Source organism: Salmo trutta, chromosome 22 (assembly GCF_901001165.1).
Source record: "Salmo trutta chromosome 22, fSalTru1.1, whole genome shotgun sequence".
NCBI lineage: Eukaryota > Metazoa > Chordata > Actinopteri > Salmoniformes > Salmonidae > Salmo > Salmo trutta.
The window spans coordinates 43,936,915-43,959,047 of NC_042978.1; the positions used below are offsets into that span (position 1 = coordinate 43,936,915).

At 43.0% G+C, this 22,133-nt stretch overlaps 1 protein-coding gene and 1 long non-coding RNA gene across 3 annotated transcripts in view; one reads left to right on the forward strand and one right to left on the reverse strand.

The window, feature by feature from the left end:
• LOC115158772 (coagulation factor XIII B chain) overlaps positions 1-22,133 on the forward strand; it is a 59,158-nt gene that overhangs the window by 21,105 nt on the left and 15,920 nt on the right. The window lies entirely within an intron of this gene.
• LOC115158776 (uncharacterized) overlaps positions 21,512-22,133 on the reverse strand; it is a 95,762-nt gene continuing 95,140 nt past the window's right edge. The window contains exon 4 of the long non-coding RNA XR_003868733.1: positions 21,512-22,049. This is a non-coding gene — a long non-coding RNA (uncharacterized LOC115158776). The remainder of the gene's footprint in view (positions 22,050-22,133) is intronic.

Consider the following 22,133-nt stretch of genomic DNA (forward strand, 5'->3'; position numbering starts at 1 on the left):
AAAAATAAAATCAGATATGGGGACGTGCTACTGAAATCAACAGGTAGCGGAAAACAAAGCAATCTCAGGATTCAAAAAAAGAATGTTCTATGGTATGTGATTATATTTTAAATCAAGTAAGGTTTAAATGCCAGGATGTTATACTCGTTTCAGGTCTTCATTCAGTAGAATTAGATGAAAAAATGTTCACAATGCATTGGAAAATGTTGGCTTCGAGTGATAGGCCCCAGTTCTCTTCAAGTTGCTCACACACGCTTTTTCAGTTCTGCCCACAAATTTTCTATAGGATTGAGGTCAGGGCTTTGTGATGGCCACTCCAATAGCTTGACTTTGTTGCCCTTATGCCATTTTAGCCTTCACTGTAGCTCAGTTGGTAGAGCATGGTGTTTGCAACACCAGGGTTGTGGGTTCGATTCCCACGGGGGGCCAACACAGATTTTTTTTTAATGATATGTATGAAATGTATGCATTCACTACTGTAAGTCGCTCTGGATAAGAGCGTCTGCTAAATGACTAAAATGTAAATGTAAATGTAAGTAGCCAAACAACAGAACTAAGCTACTTAATTGGGATAATGCAAATGTAGGCTAGGGAGTTTTTGTCCTCCTTAAAATGATCACGAGTATTGCATCGTAGGCTACATCTTTGAAAACAGTTCTGTTTTCTTATTTAAAAAGTGTTTGTTGTTCTATTGGCCTTGTTCAGAGATTTTAAACTAAATACTAAACCATCTTTTGTTTGTGTCGACACCGGGGACTCAGGATGTGGCTGCATTATTGATGTCATGTTAATCAGGAATTTTTATTTTAACATGTGGATTGTTTTAGTTTTGTACGTTAGGATAGCTATTAAATTATCTAATTTATGTATCAATCCTGAGCAGTCATTCTGATCTCGTTTACAATAATCAGTGCTTTAGTTAATTATATATCTGTCCAGCAGTTCCAAATTTCCAATGCACCCGACTGTCCACATTTTCTGTTATGATGATTTAATATTTTAGAGTCAATCTAACATTTATTAAATAACCTGTTCTTACCTGATTGTATTATGTTTGACGTCTTTACTTAAAATAATAAAGTAGAAGTCAAACATATTAATATTTGAGTAAAAACACAGATTTATCTGCTGTATCTGTGTTGTGCTGAAATAGAATGTTTTTAGAGGATTGTGGGTATTTAAACAATTTGAAAAAATGTCATGCAAAGATGGATATTACCACAAATACACACAATAGTGTCATGACGTTGGCCTCTTTGGGTACAGGAAGGACAGTTGACCCCCTCCCCTTTGTACCATCACCCAACCTACCTTCCCCCCCAACCCAGGGTTGTAAAAATTCCAAGAGGAGAATCTACTACAACATGTTTCATAGAGAGACAAAGGAAATTCTTCCAACTCATAGAATTGGAGAACCTAGCGACATGTGTGTTCTGGAGAAGATATGGAAGATTGATGAAGACTCCAGCTACGAACTGATCCGCTTGGTACAATTTTGTGATACTCAGAAGAGACAATATAGCCATATTACCCTAAAACGGTCTACATGATAGCCTCAGCGATGAGACTGAATCCACATGGGTGTATACAATGTATTATTAAGGATAAAGCTATTTGTAATACATTGAGATGCTATGTACTGATGTTAATGTGATAGAATTATATTTCTGTAACCAAGTCTAGCTCAGTCATAGGCACGCCCCAGGGACACATACAGGACCAGGCGTCATTTGACAAGCCTGTTCTCTGGGTACTATAAAAGACCCCCTGATTTACATTTCTACAGACCAGGCCTACACTCCATCGTGAGTTTGGCCCAGAGGTTTGACCAGCCAAGTACTCTACTGAAAGTGAACTATACCACGTGGTTAACTTTTACTATCGAGACCGACAGAATAAGAACAAGTCTTTGATATTAATTATTAGTCTGCAGCTAAGTAAATTATATCATCGAACGCGAAGACCAACCACATCCATTCTATGACGACATTCATGAATGTCACTCTGAACGATCCATTCTAACCGAGAGAGAGAGAGAGAACGCTGACAAACTCTCCATCAGAACAAAACTCTCCAACAAGAATCCCGACGACACATGAGCGTAAATATATATTGATATTGCATTTGTTCCCGAATGAGTGAGCCTTCAATTGTCAATTGTTAATATTAATGAACTCTGTGTAACTTCTCAGCTTACCGTTTTATGACCCATTGTCTAACAGACCAGCCATGCTTGTTAGCCAGTAGGGCCCATTCCCCTACCAATCCTGTGTGACGATAATTACTGTTTGTATGTTTTCTGTTAATTACTTAGTGTAGTAAATAAATGATTTTAAGACAATTGATGTATGGATGATTTTAGTAAAGACTGGGTTCGTGCAGATACAACAATTTACGACGTTTGGAATGAGACTAACGTGAGGTAAAATACACCATTGAAACTAGAAGATAATCGGCCTATACTATAATAGAATATTATAGTACAGGAAAGTTATATTAGGAAAATTATAGCTTTGTAATCTGAATATTCTCCTTGGTGCCCCGATCTCCTAGTTAATTACAGTTAAACGATTAATCAGTTTAATCGCGTGATAATAATTACAGGGAGCTAATTGATAAACGTATCTTCAGTTTAATGGTACCCAAAGACACGACATATATGGTGCCCCCGTGTGAGGACTCAAACTAAAATGCACGTTGGCTCATTTTGATAATACATATATGGAGCCCCCGTGCGAGGAATCTAAGATAGAATTGGACTTTGCTGTGAAATTCTATATATCAATTGTGCAAACAGAATTGTACGAACAGCCTGCTATCTAAACAAAGTGATTGTGCATTTTCCATTGAGAGAAGCTATTTAAAATAGCCCCGGTCTTATATCGATAGCAGTGAGGAATAAATTCCAGTTTTAGTCCGTTAGGCCAAACGGTACTATTTCTGTCGGTAAATATTAACTTCTAGAGTAAGGTTAGAATTTAGAAGTTAACTGTCCGGTAACCGAGCCGAATAATTTGCCTACCGCACTAGGACAGTGTGGGCAGACCGTATGCGTATCTGTATTTTAGTACCGTGTCGCTCCGGTCAGCAGAAACGCTAGCACAATATGCTGAATGGGGTTAAGGTGAGACGTCACTAGAAAACACACCCTTTCCATAAGTGAAAGGATCCTATTTTGGTGCTTGGAAGGATACTTCTGAACCAAGTAGCAATAGCTTAGCATTACGGGCAAGCTAACAGAGAGGGAACATTTCCTCTCTCCGTACCACGTTTAAAATTCCTCCGTAGCGCGACGGAAGTCCGACCTTTGTACTTCCGTTTAAATTTCATCATTCTGCACCCTGGTGGTGAGGAATTGCCAGCACATCTCTAGGGGAAATTCAAACGTGGAGCACGGGATATGACGTCTCATTCAATTTAACTAACAAGTGAAATTGCCAGATTTACCTTTTCAAGTGGATCTTTTTAAAAAATATCCAAAATTGATTGGGCGTCCATAATGAGACATGATTAACTTTTTCCAAACTTAACTTAGATGAAGCAAGGCTCTCAGGTTAATTGAAAGTTAATTCCCAGATAGCCTATACAGGTTTGATATATCATAAATAGATTAATCAGTAAAATCTGCTTTAGCAAGGCACCTTCAGTAAAACCCATTACTGACGGGAGTGAATCCCATGTGGCTTCGGCCTTAAGGGAAAGTATAGTGGTGAATGTACTCTAAACATTTAAACCACATTACTGTTATGATAACTCCGCAATCTGAATTGCTTGGGTATCATTGCCTCATTCAATTTATTTAGTTAAATTGTCGAACATACCTTTCTAGGTTCTTCCAACTGAATGAGACAACTTAAACTTTGCATATTAACCTTGATGAAGCAACCTCTCAGGTAATTCAAAGTTAATTCCCAGATAGCCTATACAGGTTTGATATATCCTAAATAGATTAATCAGTAAAATCTGCTTTAGCAAGGCACAGTCAGTAAAACCCCTTTACTGACGCTCAGCCCAGGTAGGAGCGTACCCTAGTGGTGAAGGGTCCCAACATTTGACCTTCGGTTTACACTTATGATATCCAATCAATGGAGATTGTAGGAACCAATCGTCTCATTCAATTTAATAAGTTAAATTGTCGAACATACCTTTCTAGGTTCTTCCAATTAAATGAGACAACTTAAACTTTGCATATTAACCTGGATGAAGCAAACTCTCAGGTAATTCAAGTTTAATACCCAGGCAGCCTACCCAGGTAGGACTAATCATTGGCATTGATTAATTCAATTTGCTTTTGCAAATTCATTCACGCCCAACTTCCACAGTACTGTACAGTACTGATGGTTCATTAACGTCTATAAATAGATTAAAATCGTCTTTGCAGCTCCCCACATTCCAAAACCAAATTTTGGAAAATTAGGAAAAACATTTTTCCTTTCAAATGTCCTAATAATGTGCAAGCTATCAGAGGGGGTGGTCCCCACTCGCCCGCTAATTAGTGAACCTCCACCCGTAAATGGATTGATCTCTGACCTCAGCAGCGATAACAACCCTAATTATGCCATTAGTGGAAAAGCAGACAACAATGTTTTCCAAAATCAACCATCGGGTGCAGGCCTCGTAAAGGTTCTCTCCAGTCTAGCTCTGATGTCTTGCCATCCGAGATTGCCATCTGTCCAATACCGCAGTGCACAGCTGAAGCACGAGCAGGTAATGGTAGACATAAAGGGACAGGTGGAGAGAACCGGGAAACCAATGACCAAGGCAGACAAGGGAAAAATTCTGCTAGCTATGGAACTGCGTTCGAAAACTGAACAATTAAATGTAATTGCAAAAACGTATGACGATGAACAAGCACAAGCTCTTCAACAAAATCGTTTTCTACAGGAACAAAATCATAGGCTACAGGAACAACTCGATTTAGCCAAAACTAAATACGATGATGTCCACGCCAAACTAGATAAATCTGAAGAGTTATCTACAAACAGGAGCGCTCAACTTGACAACATGCATGCTGTTTTGTTGAATGTTACTCAAAATAACACGGTGCTCCTCAAAGCGCTGCAGACCAAAGACGATCAGTTAATGAACACAATGACAAAGTTGGATGATAAATCAGCAGAACTTATTGAAGTCGCTGACCAAATGAATGATGAGAGAACTCAGGTGATGAGGTTGGAAATATTGATTTCTAAGCAAGCAGAGGAAATCTCATCACTGAATCTCTCGCTCCGTACTCAAGACCTCTATCTGCAAACCATGACAGATAAGTTTGAGACCGAAAGGAGCAGGTGTGACACTCACGTGTCCAAAATCAGTAATCTAAGCGGTCAAGTGGACTCTGCAATGCAGCAGAATTCCACCCTTAGGTACCATCTGGAGGAAATCCAGAATGGTCACGCTCTACTGCGCGACTTCCCATCCAAGCAACCGGAGCCCTGTACTCACAGGAGTGAAGACAATAGGTTTCAGACATTGCCTCCCTCATGTGTCCCTCAGTCTTCTCCTCTTTGCCCTTCGGCACTGAGTTATATGGCGCCTCTTGGCCAACAACAACAAGGCTTGGCTTCCTCTCTTGGCCTTTCGGCCCCAATCTCTCCACAGGATGAAGCCAACCCTCTCCGCCCGCTTGGCGCGGAATACCTTGACAAACTCGTCAAGAATTTCCCCACCTTTGACCCCATTCCAGGTCAGCCAAACGATACTGAGACGTTCCTAGCTGACATAGAGGATGCGTTGGATGGCTACCCGAACGCTACAGGTTCTGACAGGGTTTACCTGTTGAAGCGAACGTCAAATAGACACGTGACAAGGTTCATTCGTCTACAACAGCAACACGTGCTAAATGACTACACTAAACTTGCCACAGCTTTGAAATTAGAATTCAGTGGTTCTGCGACTCGCAAACACGATAGCTCACTGGCTAACACCGTCAAACAAGCTCGGAACGAACACCCACAAGCTTACTATCATAGGCTTCGTTCAGCTTACTTTGGCCTACTCACAGAAACAGGAATGGAAGAGCTTTTACCATTCAAACAAATGTTTCTGTCGAACATGTATCCCACCTTCATTACCTACTTGGGCCCTGCCGCCCACGTTGGCTTGCCTATCTTACAACTCAGAGAGCTTGCAAGCACAGCTTTTGAGGCATCAAAAGTTCACAACGCTAAGAGCCCTGACCACTCAGTTTTGAAGTTTAACCAGGAGCACTCACTCCAGTTAGAGGGTGCATTATCAGGTATTGGAGCGTCGAGTGATGACGCACAACAACAGTTTCTACCACGAAACCATGATTCCAATAACCTCCGCGGTCGAAATAACTGTAAAGTACGTAGCCATCAACATGACTACCGCTACAATCGACCCGTTCGCTACGTTCCTGCACCCAACCCACAAAAAGTGTCAGAGCACAAGGGTAACAAAGGGTTGAAGGACGATCAAAACGTAGACCAATGTTCTCCAGAAGTCCCACTACGGGAAGAACTTAAGCGAGAACAATTTGAGAAAAGGGTAAAAGATAAGTCACAAGGACTAGACGGGGAATTACCGGACACCAGGTCCACAGGAATTAACACCCATAGCAAGGACGTTAAAGTTCAAATTTCTCCCGCTCTCATTCAAGACCCTATCCAGGGCCCGCTTGATCAAGAAACAAGCCCCCGGGCTTTGTCTATAGACTCTGATACTAAAGTTGTGAAGATAAAGGTCAAACGCTTCGTTAAAGCCAAGGCCACTCAAAATCGGAAAAGTCAATCTGCTTCCATCTTGAACAGACATGGCACATCACGTCGTTGCGAACGACCACTCCACTTTGTGGGGAATATGTCCACTAACCACGAATCTAAACGGCCATACCTGGAAACAGTCCTGGAGGACTGCTTAGCTTGTCATGCGCTAATTGATTCGGGTGCGACAATATCACTCATCTCTCAAACATTGTTTGATGATCTCAAAAGGGCTTTGAAGCCAACTAAACGTTGGTTAAAAGTGGAACGATGCGACACTAAACTTCGAGGGGTCACTCAGACTACCTCGCCTCTCACATTGAGAGTCATGCTGAAACTACACTTCCAGGACGTATCGCTCGTTCACCCTGTGTATGTTACCAGCCTCGAAACTGTAACCCTCCTACTTGGAGCAGACTTGATGGATCGGTTACTCCCATTGATGGATTGGAAAACCAACCAGGTATGGTCACAGGCCACCGTGCCTTCTCCACTGACCACACTGTCTTCCCCTAACGCTAGCTGCAACGCAGTCCTTCACGAGGGGTATCTGTCGAAAGCACCCCTTGGGAAAAAGACGTTTAGAAACCTCTTGGTGCAGAATCCAATCCAAGGAGATATTACGATATCTCGACACATTCCATCAGCCAACCTGATTGACCATTCTTTTCATGATTTCGAGCCAGCTGCCTCTGTGAATAAGCAACTTCCCTCCTCCTTGCAGTCGTGCAATACGATAGTTGATATGAACTTCTCTTGCCCTTTGGACACTTCCGCAAGCACTGCGGCCGTCTCAGCAAGTAAAACATTGATGCACAGAGTATACTCTGCTTCCGATGATACACCTTCCGCTTTGTTCGGGACTGTCACCCCTTACAATGACACTAATGGCGTCAGTCCAGCAACTGACCCGATGACTCCCACTGGTGAAACACTTTGCAATATCACAGACCGATATCCTCGTCTCAGTTCGCAGGTAATGAAGAGGTTGCCACACGCGGACGCGGTGGGGACTGACATGCCTCGACAGCCACTGAGCGTTTTGAAGCACAAACACCAGGAGATTTGGTTGAAAGGTTACAGCCATTCTCATAACAACGCGGCCGCTGAAAACTCGTACGTAGGGTCCGATCTTCTTGTTTGCGCATCGGACACCAACACCACCCGCTGGTGGGGGGGTCCCGAGGCACAAAGGGGGGGAATAGTAGCCCAGACCCATGATGAGCCTCATCGAGGCCGGTGGGGGGGTCAAGACTACGGACAACACCGTACGAGGCCGCCAGAGCATAAATCAAATCTAGTTGTAAACTCTCCTATGAGAACAGTGAGGAGCAGACAGGCCCCTAGACGGGGATTATCTTAGAACACATCTAAGATAGTACTGAGGTGTACCACACTGGTCGTAAAGGAAGTCCAGTGGACTTGTCCACCTCCAAAACAAATGGCATCAGTAATCATTCTTTGCCATGTGTAGGTTCAACTACCATACAACTAGTAAAATGCTCCAATCATGTGTTCCGGTAGATAATATTTCAGAATAAATCGGTAGGATAACTGGTCCCCTTGAGTACCAGTACCAATACTAGCAACAGTCAGTCCAGCTACAATCAGTAAGAAGGTTAGCGATTTAACCAATCAAATTACCATTGACAACAGCGACATAGGAGTCACTCAGAGTGCAAAACGTGGAGGGGAATCTCCAGTGCACTCTTCCAATGGTTAACACACATGCCACTAATAAATAGGACCCTCCATTCAGGAGGAAAATTATTAGAAGTCATGAACCATGATCACACCACGTATGACTGGTCCAATACTTAAAGAGTACTTCCGTCGTGAGGTTAGCTCCTCCGTGGATAACATAGCTATGAAATAGACTTCATACCTATCGCCACTACAAAAGTGGAAGAAACAGTGACTTGTAGAAAAACTACTACAGACTCCCTTGACACCAATTCTGACTGACCTCCAGGCATTGACCTGAAAATTACCTGACTACGTCAGACTCATTCTGAACAAGTTGTAATCTGCCCGGATACTTGGTTTTCTTCCCTTGACATGCGCGCTTGTGTAAGCAGAAGCGCACATGCACAACGGAACATCCAATTAGGATTTATGCTAGGACCACTTAAGGGCCCAAGCAATATACCAGCCTTAGTAAAGGTGAACATTTACTTCTAGGCCTTTGACTCTACAGCACTCACCAGTTTTCTTCCCAGAAGTCCGTAGGTCATACCTGTAGACTGCCCAAAACTAGTGCATTACAGCTGTAGACTTATCATATAGTTATCAACTTAGGATAGCGCCTAAGCAACACACAAAGTAGGAAAACCCTAGATATGGCATTAGAGACAATGCCATGATAATCATTTTGCCAGAACATTGGACGTATATAGAATACAGTCCAATTAGATGATTTTTCTTTTTTTTGTGTGAGAACTATATTTTGTATATTTTTGTTTTGTTTATGCTTTCATTCCTTTTCGGTTCAGCTCCTTTGATGCATAGGAAGTGATAGAGCCATAAACAAAGTCCCCATACAACCATCCCTTAGTGCCACAACGCCGCTCATTGGGGAATGAATGTAATCATATATATTTCATGAGTGTGTGTGCGTTGTTAACATCTGCCTAAGTTACTGCCCAGATCTTCCAGTCTGGACGACGGGTCCGGAACGGCGACCCCAAATCCGGACACCCACAACCTATCCTTGTGGCGGCATGCCCGCTGTCAGAGAGACTACCAAGGTAAACCACCAGAGGGGGGGACCGCAACGGCGATCAACAACCAGGACATCCCCTGGCCCTCCCTGGGGTACTTTGCAGCTTCCAGGGAACCTACCAAGGTACACCACTAGAGGAGACCGCAACGGCGACCACCAACCGGACATCAACTGCCCATCCTTGTGGTGGACGGCTCCGCTTTCAGAGAGCCTACCAAGTTCAACCACCAGAGAGGACTGCAACGATGATCTACCAATGGGACATCACGTGGTCATGATTTTATGTTGATTTGTAACTTGCAGGATAAACAAGATCCAAACCACCAGGGGGGGTATGTCATGACGTTGGCCTCTTTGGGTACAGGAAGGACAGTTGACCCCCTCCCCTTTGTACCATCACCCAACCTACCTTCCCCCCCAACCCAGGGTTGTAAAAATTCCAAGAGGAGAATCTACTACAACATGTTTCATAGAGAGACAAAGGAAATTCTTCCAACTCATAGAATTGGAGAACCTAGCGACATGTGTGTTCTGGAGAAGATATGGAAGATTGATGAAGACTCCAGCTACGAACTGATCCGCTTGGTACAATTTTGTGATACTCAGAAGAGACAATATAGCCATATTACCCTAAAACGGTCTACATGATAGCCTCAGCGATGAGACTGAATCCACATGGGTGTATACAATGTATTATTAAGGATAAAGCTATTTGTAATACATTGAGATGCTATGTACTGATGTTAATGTGATAGAATTATATTTCTGTAACCAAGTCTAGCTCAGTCATAGGCACGCCCCAGGGACACATACAGGACCAGGCGTCATTTGACAAGCCTGTTCTCTGGGTACTATAAAAGACCCCCTGATTTACATTTCTACAGACCAGGCCTACACTCCATCGTGAGTTTGGCCCAGAGGTTTGACCAGCCAAGTACTCTACTGAAAGTGAACTATACCACGTGGTTAACTTTTACTATCGAGACCGACAGAATAAGAACAAGTCTTTGATATTAATTATTAGTCTGCAGCTAAGTAAATTATATCATCGAACGCGAAGACCAACCACATCCATTCTATGACGACATTCATGAATGTCACTCTGAACGATCCATTCTAACCGAGAGAGAGAGAGAGAGAACGCTGACAAACTCTCCATCAGAACAAAACTCTCCAACAAGAATCCCGACGACACATGAGCGTAAATATATATTGATATTGCATTTGTTCCCGAATGAGTGAGCCTTCAATTGTCAATTGTTAATATTAATGAACTCTGTGTAACTTCTCAGCTTACCGTTTTATGACCCATTGTCTAACAGACCAGCCATGCTTGTTAGCCAGTAGGGCCCATTCCCCTACCAATCCTGTGTGACGATAATTACTGTTTGTATGTTTTCTGTTAATTACTTAGTGTAGTAAATAAATGATTTTAAGACAATTGATGTATGGATGATTTTAGTAAAGACTGGGTTCGTGCAGATACAACAATTTACGACGTTTGGAATGAGACTAACGTGAGGTAAAATACACCATTGAAACTAGAAGATAATCGGCCTATACTATAATAGAATATTATAGTACAGGAAAGTTATATTAGGAAAATTATAGCTTTGTAATCTGAATATTCTCCTTGGTGCCCCGATCTCCTAGTTAATTACAGTTAAACGATTAATCAGTTTAATCGCGTGATAATAATTACAGGGAGCTAATTGATAAACGTATCTTCAGTTTAATGGTACCCAAAGACACGACAATAGCTTCAAAGGAATACAATAAATTGAGATGGAACGTGTCTTTCATTCATGTAAAAATCTGGGTTTAAATGAGAACGTTTGTAGGTTGATGGCTTTTTGCAAATTGCAACTGGCTACATTGTTTTATACCCTTTCAAATAGCTACATAATGTTATGCAATGTGAATACATTGATAAAGCCAGTTGGTGTAAGACAGGACATTTTTTTTTTTTTTTTTTACCTTATAGGGACCGATGTTCCGCTAGCGCAATGCCTCACCAATATCCAATGGTAGAGCGTGGCGCGAAATACAAATACCTAAAAAATGCTATAACTTCAATTTCTCAAACATATTACTATTTTACATACATTTACATTTTAAAGACAAGACTCTCGTTAATCTAACCACATTGTCCGATTTCAAAAAGGCTTTACAGCGAAAACAAAACATTAGATTATGTCAGGAGAGTACCCTGCCAAAAATAATCACACAGCCATTTTCAAAGCAAGCATATATGTCACAAAAACCAAAACCACAGGTAAATGCAGCACTATCCTTTGATGATCTTCATCAGATGACACTCCTAGGACATTATGTTATACAATACATGCATGTTTTGTTCAATAGAGTTCATATTTATATCAAAAACCAGCTTTTTACATTAGCATGTGATGTTCAGAACTAGCATACCCACCGCAAACTTCCGGTGAATTTACTAAATTACTCATGATAAACGTTCACAAAAAACATAACAATTATTTTAAGAATTATAGATACAGAACTCCTTTATGCAATCGCGGTGTCAGATTTTAAAATAGCTTTTTGGCGAAAGCACATTTTGTAATATTCTGAGTACATAGCCCGGCCATCAAGGCTAGCTATTTTGACACCCACCAAGTCTGGGGCTCACCAAACTCAGAATTACTATAAGAAAAATTGGATTACCTTTGCTGTTCTTCGTCAGAATGCACTCCTAGGACTTCTACTTCAACAACAAATGTTGTTTTGTTTACAAATAATCCATAGTTATATTCAAATAGCTCCGTTTTGTTTATGCGTTCAGGTCACTATCCGAAGGGTGACGCGCGAGTGCATTTCGTGACAAAAAAATGCTAAATATTCAATTACCGTACTTAGAAGCATGTCAAACGCTGTTTAAAATCAATTTTGATGCTATGTTTCTCGTAAAATAGCGCTAATATTCTAACCGGGCAACGTTGTATTCATTCAATGGCTGAAAGAAAAAAATGGAGTAGTCTCGTGGACGCGCATCTCCAGTGTCACTGTTCCCAGCCTGACCACTCACAAATTCTCCTGCTGTTCTTCGCCCGAGACTGCAGACACCCCATTCCACTTTCTGGCGCCTTCTGAGAGCCAATGGAAGCCTTAGAAAATGTCACGTTACAGCACAGATGCTGTATTTTTGATAGAGATGCTACAGAAGGACAACAAATTGTCAGACAGGGCACTTCCTGTATGGAATCTTGTCAGGTTTTGGCCTGCCATATGAGTTCTGTTATACTCACAGACACCATTCAAATAGTTTTAGAAACTGTAGAGTGTTTTCTATCCAAATCTACTAATTATATGCATATTCTAATTTCTGGGCAGGAGTAGTAACCAGATTAAATCGGGTACGTTTTTTATCCGGCCGTGAAAATACTGCCCCCTATCTAAGCTATATTCCTGTTGTTCTGGAAAACAAATGAAGGTTCTGTGGTGGCAGTGACATTTCCAAAGTGATCATTTCTACAACCTTTATTCTTTGAGCCCAAGGATGTTTGTGGGCCACTCATGACGTTATAGACTAGCTAGACTGTACAACATCCTGCAATGTGATCTTTCTCCGTAGTGGGGAGTTGTGTCCCCGAGGCTACAGATGGTCGGGAGGTTGTGAGCGGTCTGCCAGATGATGATGGTGTTATACAGTACAGTCATGAGCACCCACTCAGAGCAGGGTAACAAAACGTTGTCTAAATGGAAATGTATCGTAGGCCTATCAAACATGGAACAGAACTGTCTACATAGGCCTATCAAACATGAAACAGAACTGTCTACATAAGCCTATCAAACATGAAACAGAACTGTCTACATAGGCCTATCAAACATGGAACAGAACTGTCTACATAGACCTATCAAACATGGAACAGAACTGTCTACATAGGCCTATCAAACATGATTCAGAACTGTCTACATAGGCCTATCAAACATGAACCAGAACTGTCTATATAGGCCTATCAAACATGGAACAGAACTGTCTACATAGGCCTATCAAACATGAAACAAAACTGTCTACATAGGCCTATCAAACATGGAACAGAACTGTCTACATAGGCCTATCAAACATGGAACAGAAATATCTACGAGTTGCAATAAACTGTAGGGGAATAGAATGATGAACCGCTAGCAATTATTGTAGTATCAGATGGATTAGAGATTTACCACATAGGGCCAATGCATTGTTTTTTTTTTGTTTTTTTTTTACCTTTATTTAAATAGGTAAGTCAGTATAGAAGAAATTATTATTTACAATGATGGCCTACCAAAAGGCAAAAGGCCTCCTGTGGGGACGGGGGATAAAAAAAACGATAATATAAATATAGGACAAAACACACATCACGACAAGAGAGAGAACACAACACTACATAAAGAGAGACCTAAGACAACAACACAGCAAGGCAGCAACACATGACAACACAGCATGGTAGCAACACAACATGGTAGCAGCACAAAACATGGTACAAGCATTTATGGGCACAGACAACAACTCAAAGGGCAAGAAGGTAAAGACCCCAATACATCAAGCAAAGCAGCCACAACTGTCAGTAATAGTGTCCGTGATTGAGTCTTTGAATTAAGAGATTGAGATAAAACTGTCCAGTTTGAGTGTTTGTTGCAGCTCGTTCCAGTCGCTAGCTGCAGCGAACTGAGAAGACGAGAGACCCAAGGATGTGTGTGCTTTCGGGACCTTAAACAGAATGTGACTGGCAGAAAGGGTGTTTTATGTGGAGGATGAGGGCTGCAGTAGATATCTCAGATAGGGGGGAGTGAGGCCTAAGAGGGTTTTATAAATAAGCATCAACCAGTGGGTCTTGCGACGGGTATACAGAGATGACCAGTTTACAGAGGAGTATAGAGTGCAGTGATGTGTCCTATAAGGAGCATTGGTGGCAAATCTGAAGGCCAAATGGTAAAGAACATCTAGCCGCTCATTTAAACATGTGAAAGCAACAGTAAACATTTCAACAAGAGAAATAAAAAAACTCTCCACTGGCGGGAGTTTTGAGAGCGGATGTGAAGAGCCTTGCCACAGTAATAATTCATTTTCAAAACAAATTAAAAATGCAAGCTTCACAGGTAAATTAGCATTTCAAGCAATTGTTACATACAAGAAGCCCAGTAGGTCTATGCTAGTAATCAGGTCCCCATTGCTGATGAGCTTGCAATGCAACAGTTAATATTCTTGATCACCAAACCATTTTTGGAGCTGCATATTAAGTTATTATGGCAATCCTCTCTCCCTGCAATTTGACGTTTGCGTTGCACCTGATCCAATATCTGTACAGCATATCAGCGATCTGTTCGCTAGCTCACCCCACATATGTTGATTGACAGTTTGCTTATCCAATCAGAGTGCTGAGTGTGCGTTTCACGAGCTAATCTGTTGCAGGTTATTGTTGCAAGGACGATGCTAAGGCTACTGTCTCTGGCTGCGTGTAGTAGAGTAACCCACGTAGACTCTGTGACACAAAGTAAGTGACAAAAAATGTTTTAAAACCTGACCAGATAATTTCAAGTCAAACATGAGTCTTGAGGCTCCAAGTCCAAATCAAGTCTCAAGTTATTTTATTTTCCTTTAAGTGGGGTATCAAGTCATCAAATGTGTGACTCAAGTTAAACTCGAGTCCAAGTCATGTGACTTAAGTCCACAACTCTGATGATTAATAATGTGAATGTGTTAGGAGTTCTCCAAAACAACAGCACCATGAAGTATGGACACAGGCTACAGTTTGAGTGCAGCAACCCAGACACGTTCTGAATGGGGAACCAGAGGTTGTCTGCTCAACCAATGGACAATGGAGTCACTCCTTTCCAATTTGTGACTGTAAATTGTATTTGTATTCATTTAAGACATTGGGAAAATAATGCAACACAAACAAGTTATTTATTGTTTAAAGTAGATTTACAATTATTTCCATCTCACACACAAAATTAAGCAAAATAAAGCATTTTGGAAAGGGTAGGAAAGTTTTCTGGACAGTTTGCTATTCTTGCTGGGAATGAAAGCAGCTTGGTACATTTCATCACTAGTACTTCTATGACCTCACCCATGTCTTCCTAGAGCCCAAGGATTTCTGTGGACCACCTCCACATCTCATTAACGGAGACACGATGGGTCGTACCAGAGAATGTTACAGAAACAGAGAATCAGTTCATTATGACTGCCAGTCTTACTACACCCTTAATAGCCATTCATCCTACAAGATGTGTCCTAGTGAGATCTGGATTGGAGAGATGGCATGCCTGAGTTAATTATATCTCTGAAACAACATTTGCCTGATTCATATCCAATCACTCACTCACATCCCTATGCTATGCCCATGCTCACTCCCATTCACAGATCATGGTGGATTGTTGGGATCAATTCCCTTTCAAAGCCCTCCTGTGATCTCTGACTAGCCAGGGGAGATAATAAGGGCCTAGGGATTGGAGTGAGGGAGAAAATTGGAACGGGGCCCAACTGCAATGCCACCTGATCTTCAGGACATTTTCACACACTGATTCATGTACCATCTTCACATTTCAGAACCTGTCACAGGCATCGGAAGGATTAGACCAAGGCGCAGCGTGTATAGTGCTCATCTTCTTTAATTGTTGAGAGAACACTTAAACAAAAATAAACTAACGACAAACAACAGTTCCGTAAGGTACAACGACTATACGGAAAACAACCACCCACAAAACCCAAAGTAAAACAGGCTGCCTAAGTATGGCTTCCAATCAGAGACAACGACAAACACCTGCCTCTGATTGGAAACCATACTCGGCCATACATGGAAAATGAAACATAGAAATAGAAAACTAGAACCAAAATCCCCTAGAACCAAAAAATCCAAAACACACAAATCAAACCCCCCCGCCACGCCCTGACCATTCTACTATGGCAAATGACCCTTTTCACTGGTCAGGATGTGACAGTACCCCCCCCAAAGGTGCAGACCCCGACAGCACCTCAAACAAAAACCCCACAAAAACAACCCCAAACCTAAAGGGAGGGAAGGGAGGGTCGCCACTGTCTACGACGGTTCCTGCTACACCATAGCCCTTCCGCCAATCCTCTAGCTACGGAGGTGGCTCTGGCTCTGGGCATAGGCCCCGTTCTGCGCAGCCGACCAATGCAGAAGGCTCTTGGCTGCAGACCGTCGCTGAAGGCTCTGGGCTGCAGACCGTCGCTGGAGGCCCCGGGCTGAGAGGCGTCGCTGGAGGCCCCGGGCTGAGAGGCGTCACTGGAGGCTCCGGGCTGAGAGGCGTCGCTGGAGGCTCCGGGCTGAGGAGCGTCGCCGTAGGTTCCGCGCCATGGATCATCCCTACAGGCTCCGGGCCATGGATCATCCCTGGAGGCTTCGTGCCATGGATTAACCCTACAGGCTCCGGGCCATGGATCATCACTGGAGGCTTCATGACATGGATTATGTCTGGAGGCTTCGGACCGTTGATCATTGCTGGAGGCTTCCTACGGGGAGCTGGAATCGGTCTCACCAGACTGGGGAGACGCGCAGGAGACTGGGTGCGCAGAGCAGGCACAGGGCACACTGGGCCGTGGAGGCGCACCGGAGGTCTGGAGCTCAGGGCTGGCACACTCCATCCTGGCTGGATGGTCACTGTAGCCCGGCACGGGCGGAGCGCTGGCACAGGGCGAACTGGGCTGTGCTGGGGAATGAGGGCTGCCGTGCGTAGAGCAGGCGCCGGATAAACTGGGCCGAGGAGACGCACTGGCGGCCAGATGCACTGAGCAGGCACACTCCTTCCTGGCTGAGTGCCAACTCTAGCACGGCAACACTGCGGAGCCCGTACTGACCGCACCGGACTGTGCGTGTGGATGGGCGAGATAGTGCGCATTACCCCGTAATGCATTTCTCGCCTCTCTGCACGCCCGCTCCGCAGTGCCCTTTCCGCAGCACCATTTCCCGGAATCTCGCGTCGAACTCAGCGCTTGACTCCTTTCTTGGTTCCGGTTTGCTCCACGGCTCTCTCCTGTACGCCCGTGAAGTTAGGTCAGGGCTCCCCCTGACCTAGCCAAACTACCCGTACGCCCCCCCCCAAAACATTTTTGGGGCTGCCTCTCAGCCTCCTCCTGCCGTTCCAGTCGTTCCTCGAGGAACGCCGTTCCGCCTTCGCTGCCTCTATGTCCTCCTCCGGCAGGCGGCGATACTCTCCCGGCCTTGTCCACAGTCCTGCCCCATCCAGGATTTCCTCCCAGGTCCATGACTCCAAGCCATAGTGCTCGGTCCTGCTCCTCCTCCCACGGTCCTTGGTCTTCTTTTGGTGGGTGGTTCTGTCACAGGCGTTGGAAGAATTAGACCAAGGCGCAGCGTGTATAGTGCGCATTTTCTGTTATTTTTGATAGAACACTTAAACCTGTCTAGGATAGGGGGCAGTATTTTCACGGCCGGATAAAAGACGTACCCGATTTAAACTGGTTACTACTCTTGCCTAGAAACGAGAATATGCATATTATTAGTAGATTTGGATAGAAAACACTCTAAAGTATCGAAAACTGTTTGAATGGTGTCTGTGAGTATAACAGAACTCATATGGCAGCCAAAAACCTGAGAAGATTACAAGCAGGAAGTGGCCTGTCTGATATTTTCTGTTTCTTCTGTAGCATGTGCCACTTTCTAAGGCTTCTATTGGCTCTCTGAAGGCGCCAGAATGTGGATTGGGGCGTCTGCTGTCTCTGGGCAAGGTACAGGAACTCTGTTTGTGAGTGGTCTTTCTAAGGACTCACAGCCTGGAAATGCGCGGTCACGAGAGATCACCATGTTTTTCTTTCCCTATTTGAATGAATACAACAATGTCCGGTTGGAATATTATCGCTATTTTACGAGAAAAATTGCATAAAAATTGATTTTAAACAGCGTTTGACATGCTTCTAAGTACGGTAACGGAACATTTTGAACTTTTTTGTCACGAAATGCGCCCGCGCGTCGCCCTTTGGATAGTGACCTAAACGCAGGAACAAAACAGAGCTATTTGGACATATCTATGGATTATTTGGAACCAAAACAACATTTGTTGTTGAAGTAGAAGTCCTGGGAGTGCATTCTGACGAAGAACAGCAAAGGTAATCCAATTTTTGTAATAGTAATTCTGAGTTTACTGAGCCTCGACGTTGGCGAGTGTCTGAATAGCTAGCCTTGATGGCCGAGCTATGTACTCAGAATATTGCAAAATGTGCTTTTGCCGAAAATATATTTTAAAATCTGACACCGCGATTGCATAAAGGAGTTCTGTATCTATAATTCTTAAAATAATTGTTATGTATTTTGTGAATGTTTATGCTGAGTAATTTAGTAAATTAACCGGAAGTTTTCGGTGGGTATGCTAGTTCTGAACATCACATGCTAATGTAAAAAGCTGGTTTTTGATATAAATATGAACTTGATTGAACAAAACATGCATGTAGTGTATAACATAATGTCCTAGGAGTGTCATCTGATGAAGATCATCAAAGGTTAGTGCTGCATTTCGCTGTGGTTTGGGTTTTTGTGACATATATGCTTGCTTTGAAAATGGCTGTGTGATTATTTCTGGCTGGGTACTCTCCTGACATAATCTAATGTTTTGCTTTCGCTGTAAAGCCTTTTTGAAATCGGACAATGTGGTTAGATTAACGAGTCTTGTCTTTCAAATGGTGTAAAATAGTCAAATGTTTGAGAAATTGAAATTATAGATTTTTTGAGGTTTTTGAATTTCGCGCCATGCGACGCCATTGGCTGTTGGCTAGGGCTTCCGCTGGTGGAACGGGGTTCCGCTAGCGGAACGTCTAGATGCAAGACGTTTTAAACAAAAATAAACTAACGACAAACAACAGTTCCGTAATGTACAACGACTATACGGAAAACAACCACCCACAAAACCCAAAGGAAAACAGGCTGCCTAAGTATGGCTTCCAATCAGAGACAACGAAAAACACCTGCCTCTGATTGGAAACCATATTCGGCCAAACATGGAAAATGAAACATAGAAATAGAAAACTAGAACCAAAATCCCCTAGAACCAAAAAAAAACAAAACACACAAAACAACCCCCCCCCCCCTGCCACGCCCTGACCATTCTACTATGGCAAATGACCCTTTTCACTTGTCAGGATGTGACAGAACCCGAGGCCCTTGTAACCTTATCCAGTTTGGGATGAACAGCTGATGAACACACAGAACATCCAATGAGCATATTGGACGGAAAATAAAAAGACCCTCCATTTACCACATGGGGATCATATCACTGTTAAGTGTGCTGGTCATGGTAGACTTAGCCCAAGTAGTGTTGGTTTTCATCAGCAGTGTATACATGGGGTCATGACTTTGCCTCTTTGCCCATATTGATCTCAGCTTACGGAAAGTGATGACTCCTGTCTTGTTGGAGAAACATGTAAATGAATAACCCCTGTCAATTGTTTGCTGCAATTATTTGCAGATTCACGGTTTCATGATTGTCCAACATCAAATAAAGTGCCTCTGGTTCACATATACTCATCTACTCTTTAGTTAATTGTTATCTGGGAATATTGTCATCAGGTATTGTTGACAATATTGAAGCAGCCAGACAAAATCTATTAAAAATATTCCTGTGGTGTTCTTTGCCATGTATTTGAACTACATCATCATCACTGAGTGAATCTTGAACATTAAGGCAGGAATATTGACTTTCAATTCTCATATGCAAGAAAACGTTTAATGTTTTGTTTAGTTGGTAAGGTAATATGGGCTAAACCCTGGCATGCTCCTGAGGTGTAGAAATTGATTTTGGCCTTCCCATTTTGCCCCTGGAAAACATGGCTTTATGGGAAACAGTTATCTTGCCTTACTGGAACAAACATTCTGAAGGCCATGTCAATAGACAGTTAACCAGACTTATGTAAGGGTTGTGTAAGTACAGTATTTGTTGTTCAACATCTTTTGTGATTCAATGACCATATAAATGTTTTAATGGAGCCTATCAGCATTCAAACTAACTCTTTCTAGCTCTAAACTATCCTCAGCCACATGCTTTAACCTCACTGGTAGATGAGGCTAGCTCTAAACTATCCTCAGCCACATGCTTTAACCTCACTGGTAGATGAGGCTAGCTCTAAACTATCCTCAGCCACATGCTTTAACCTCACTGGTAGATGAGGCTAGCTCTAAACTATCCTCAGCCACATGCTTTAACCTCACTGGTAGATGAGGCTAGCTCTAAACTATCCTCAGCCACATGCTTTAACCTCACTGGTAGATGAGGCTAGCTCTAAACTATCCTCAGCCACATGCTTTAACCTCACTGGTAGATGAGGCTAGCTCTAAACTATCCTCAGCCACATGCTTTAACCTCACTGGTAGATGAGGCTAGCTCTAAACTATCCTCAGCCACATGCTTTAACCTCACTGGTAGATGAGGCTAGCTCTAAACTATCCTCAGCCACATGCTTTAACCTCACTGGTAGATGAGGCTAGCTCTAAACTATCCTCAGCCACATGCTTTAACCTCACTGGTAGATGAGGCTAGCTCTAAACTATCCTCAGCCACATGCTTTAACCTCACTGGTAGATGAGGCTAGCTCTAAACTATCCTCAGCCACATGCTTTAACCTCACTGGTAGATGAGGCTAGCTCTAAACTATCCTCAGCCACATGCTTTAACCTCACTGGTAGATGAGGCTAGCTCTAAACTATCCTCAGCCACATGCTTTAACCTCACTGGTAGATGAGGCTAGCTCTAAACTATCCTCAGCCACATGCTTTAACCTCACTGGTAGATGAGGCTAGCTCTAAACTATCCTCAGCCACATGCTTTAACCTCACTGGTAGATGAGGCTAGCTCTAAACTATCCTCAGCCACATGCATTAACCTCACTGGTAGATGAGGCTAGCTCTAAACTATCCTCAGCCACATGCTTTAACCTCACTGGTAGATGAGGCTAGCTCTAAACTATCCTCAGCCACATGCTTTAACCTCACTGGTAGATGAGGCTAGCTCTAAACTATCCTCAGCCACATGCTTTAACCTCACTGGTAGATGAGGCTAGCTCTAAACTATCCTCAGCCACATGCTTTATCCTCACTGGTAGATGAGGCTAGCTCTAAACTATCCTCAGCCACATGCTTTAACCTCACTGGTAGATGAGGCTAGCTCTAAACTATCCTCAGCCACATGCATTAACCTCACTGGTAGATGAGGCTAGCTCTAAACTATCCTCAGCCACATGCTTTAACCTCACTGGTAGATGAGGCTAGCTCTAAACTATCCTCAGCCACATGCTTTAACCTCACTGGTAGATGAGGCTAGCTCTAAACTATCCTCAGCCACATGCTTTAACCTCACTGGTAGATGAGGCTAGCTCTAAACTATCCTCAGCCACATGCTTTAACCTCACTGGTAGATGAGGCTAGCTCTAAACTATCCTCAGCCACATGCTTTAACCTCACTGGTAGATGAGGCTAGCTCTAAACTATCCTCAGCCACATGCTTTAACCTCACTGGTAGATGAGGCTAGCTCTAAACTGTCCTCAGCCACATGCTTTAACCTCACTGGTAGATGAGGCTAGCTCTAAACTATCCTCAGCCACATGCTTTAACCTCACTGGTAGATGAGGCTAGCTCTAAACCTACAGTATGCATATTAGAATATTGTTGATATGTATGTGTATGATGTAGCTAAAACAATAATTGCAACACTAGTGGAAGAACAA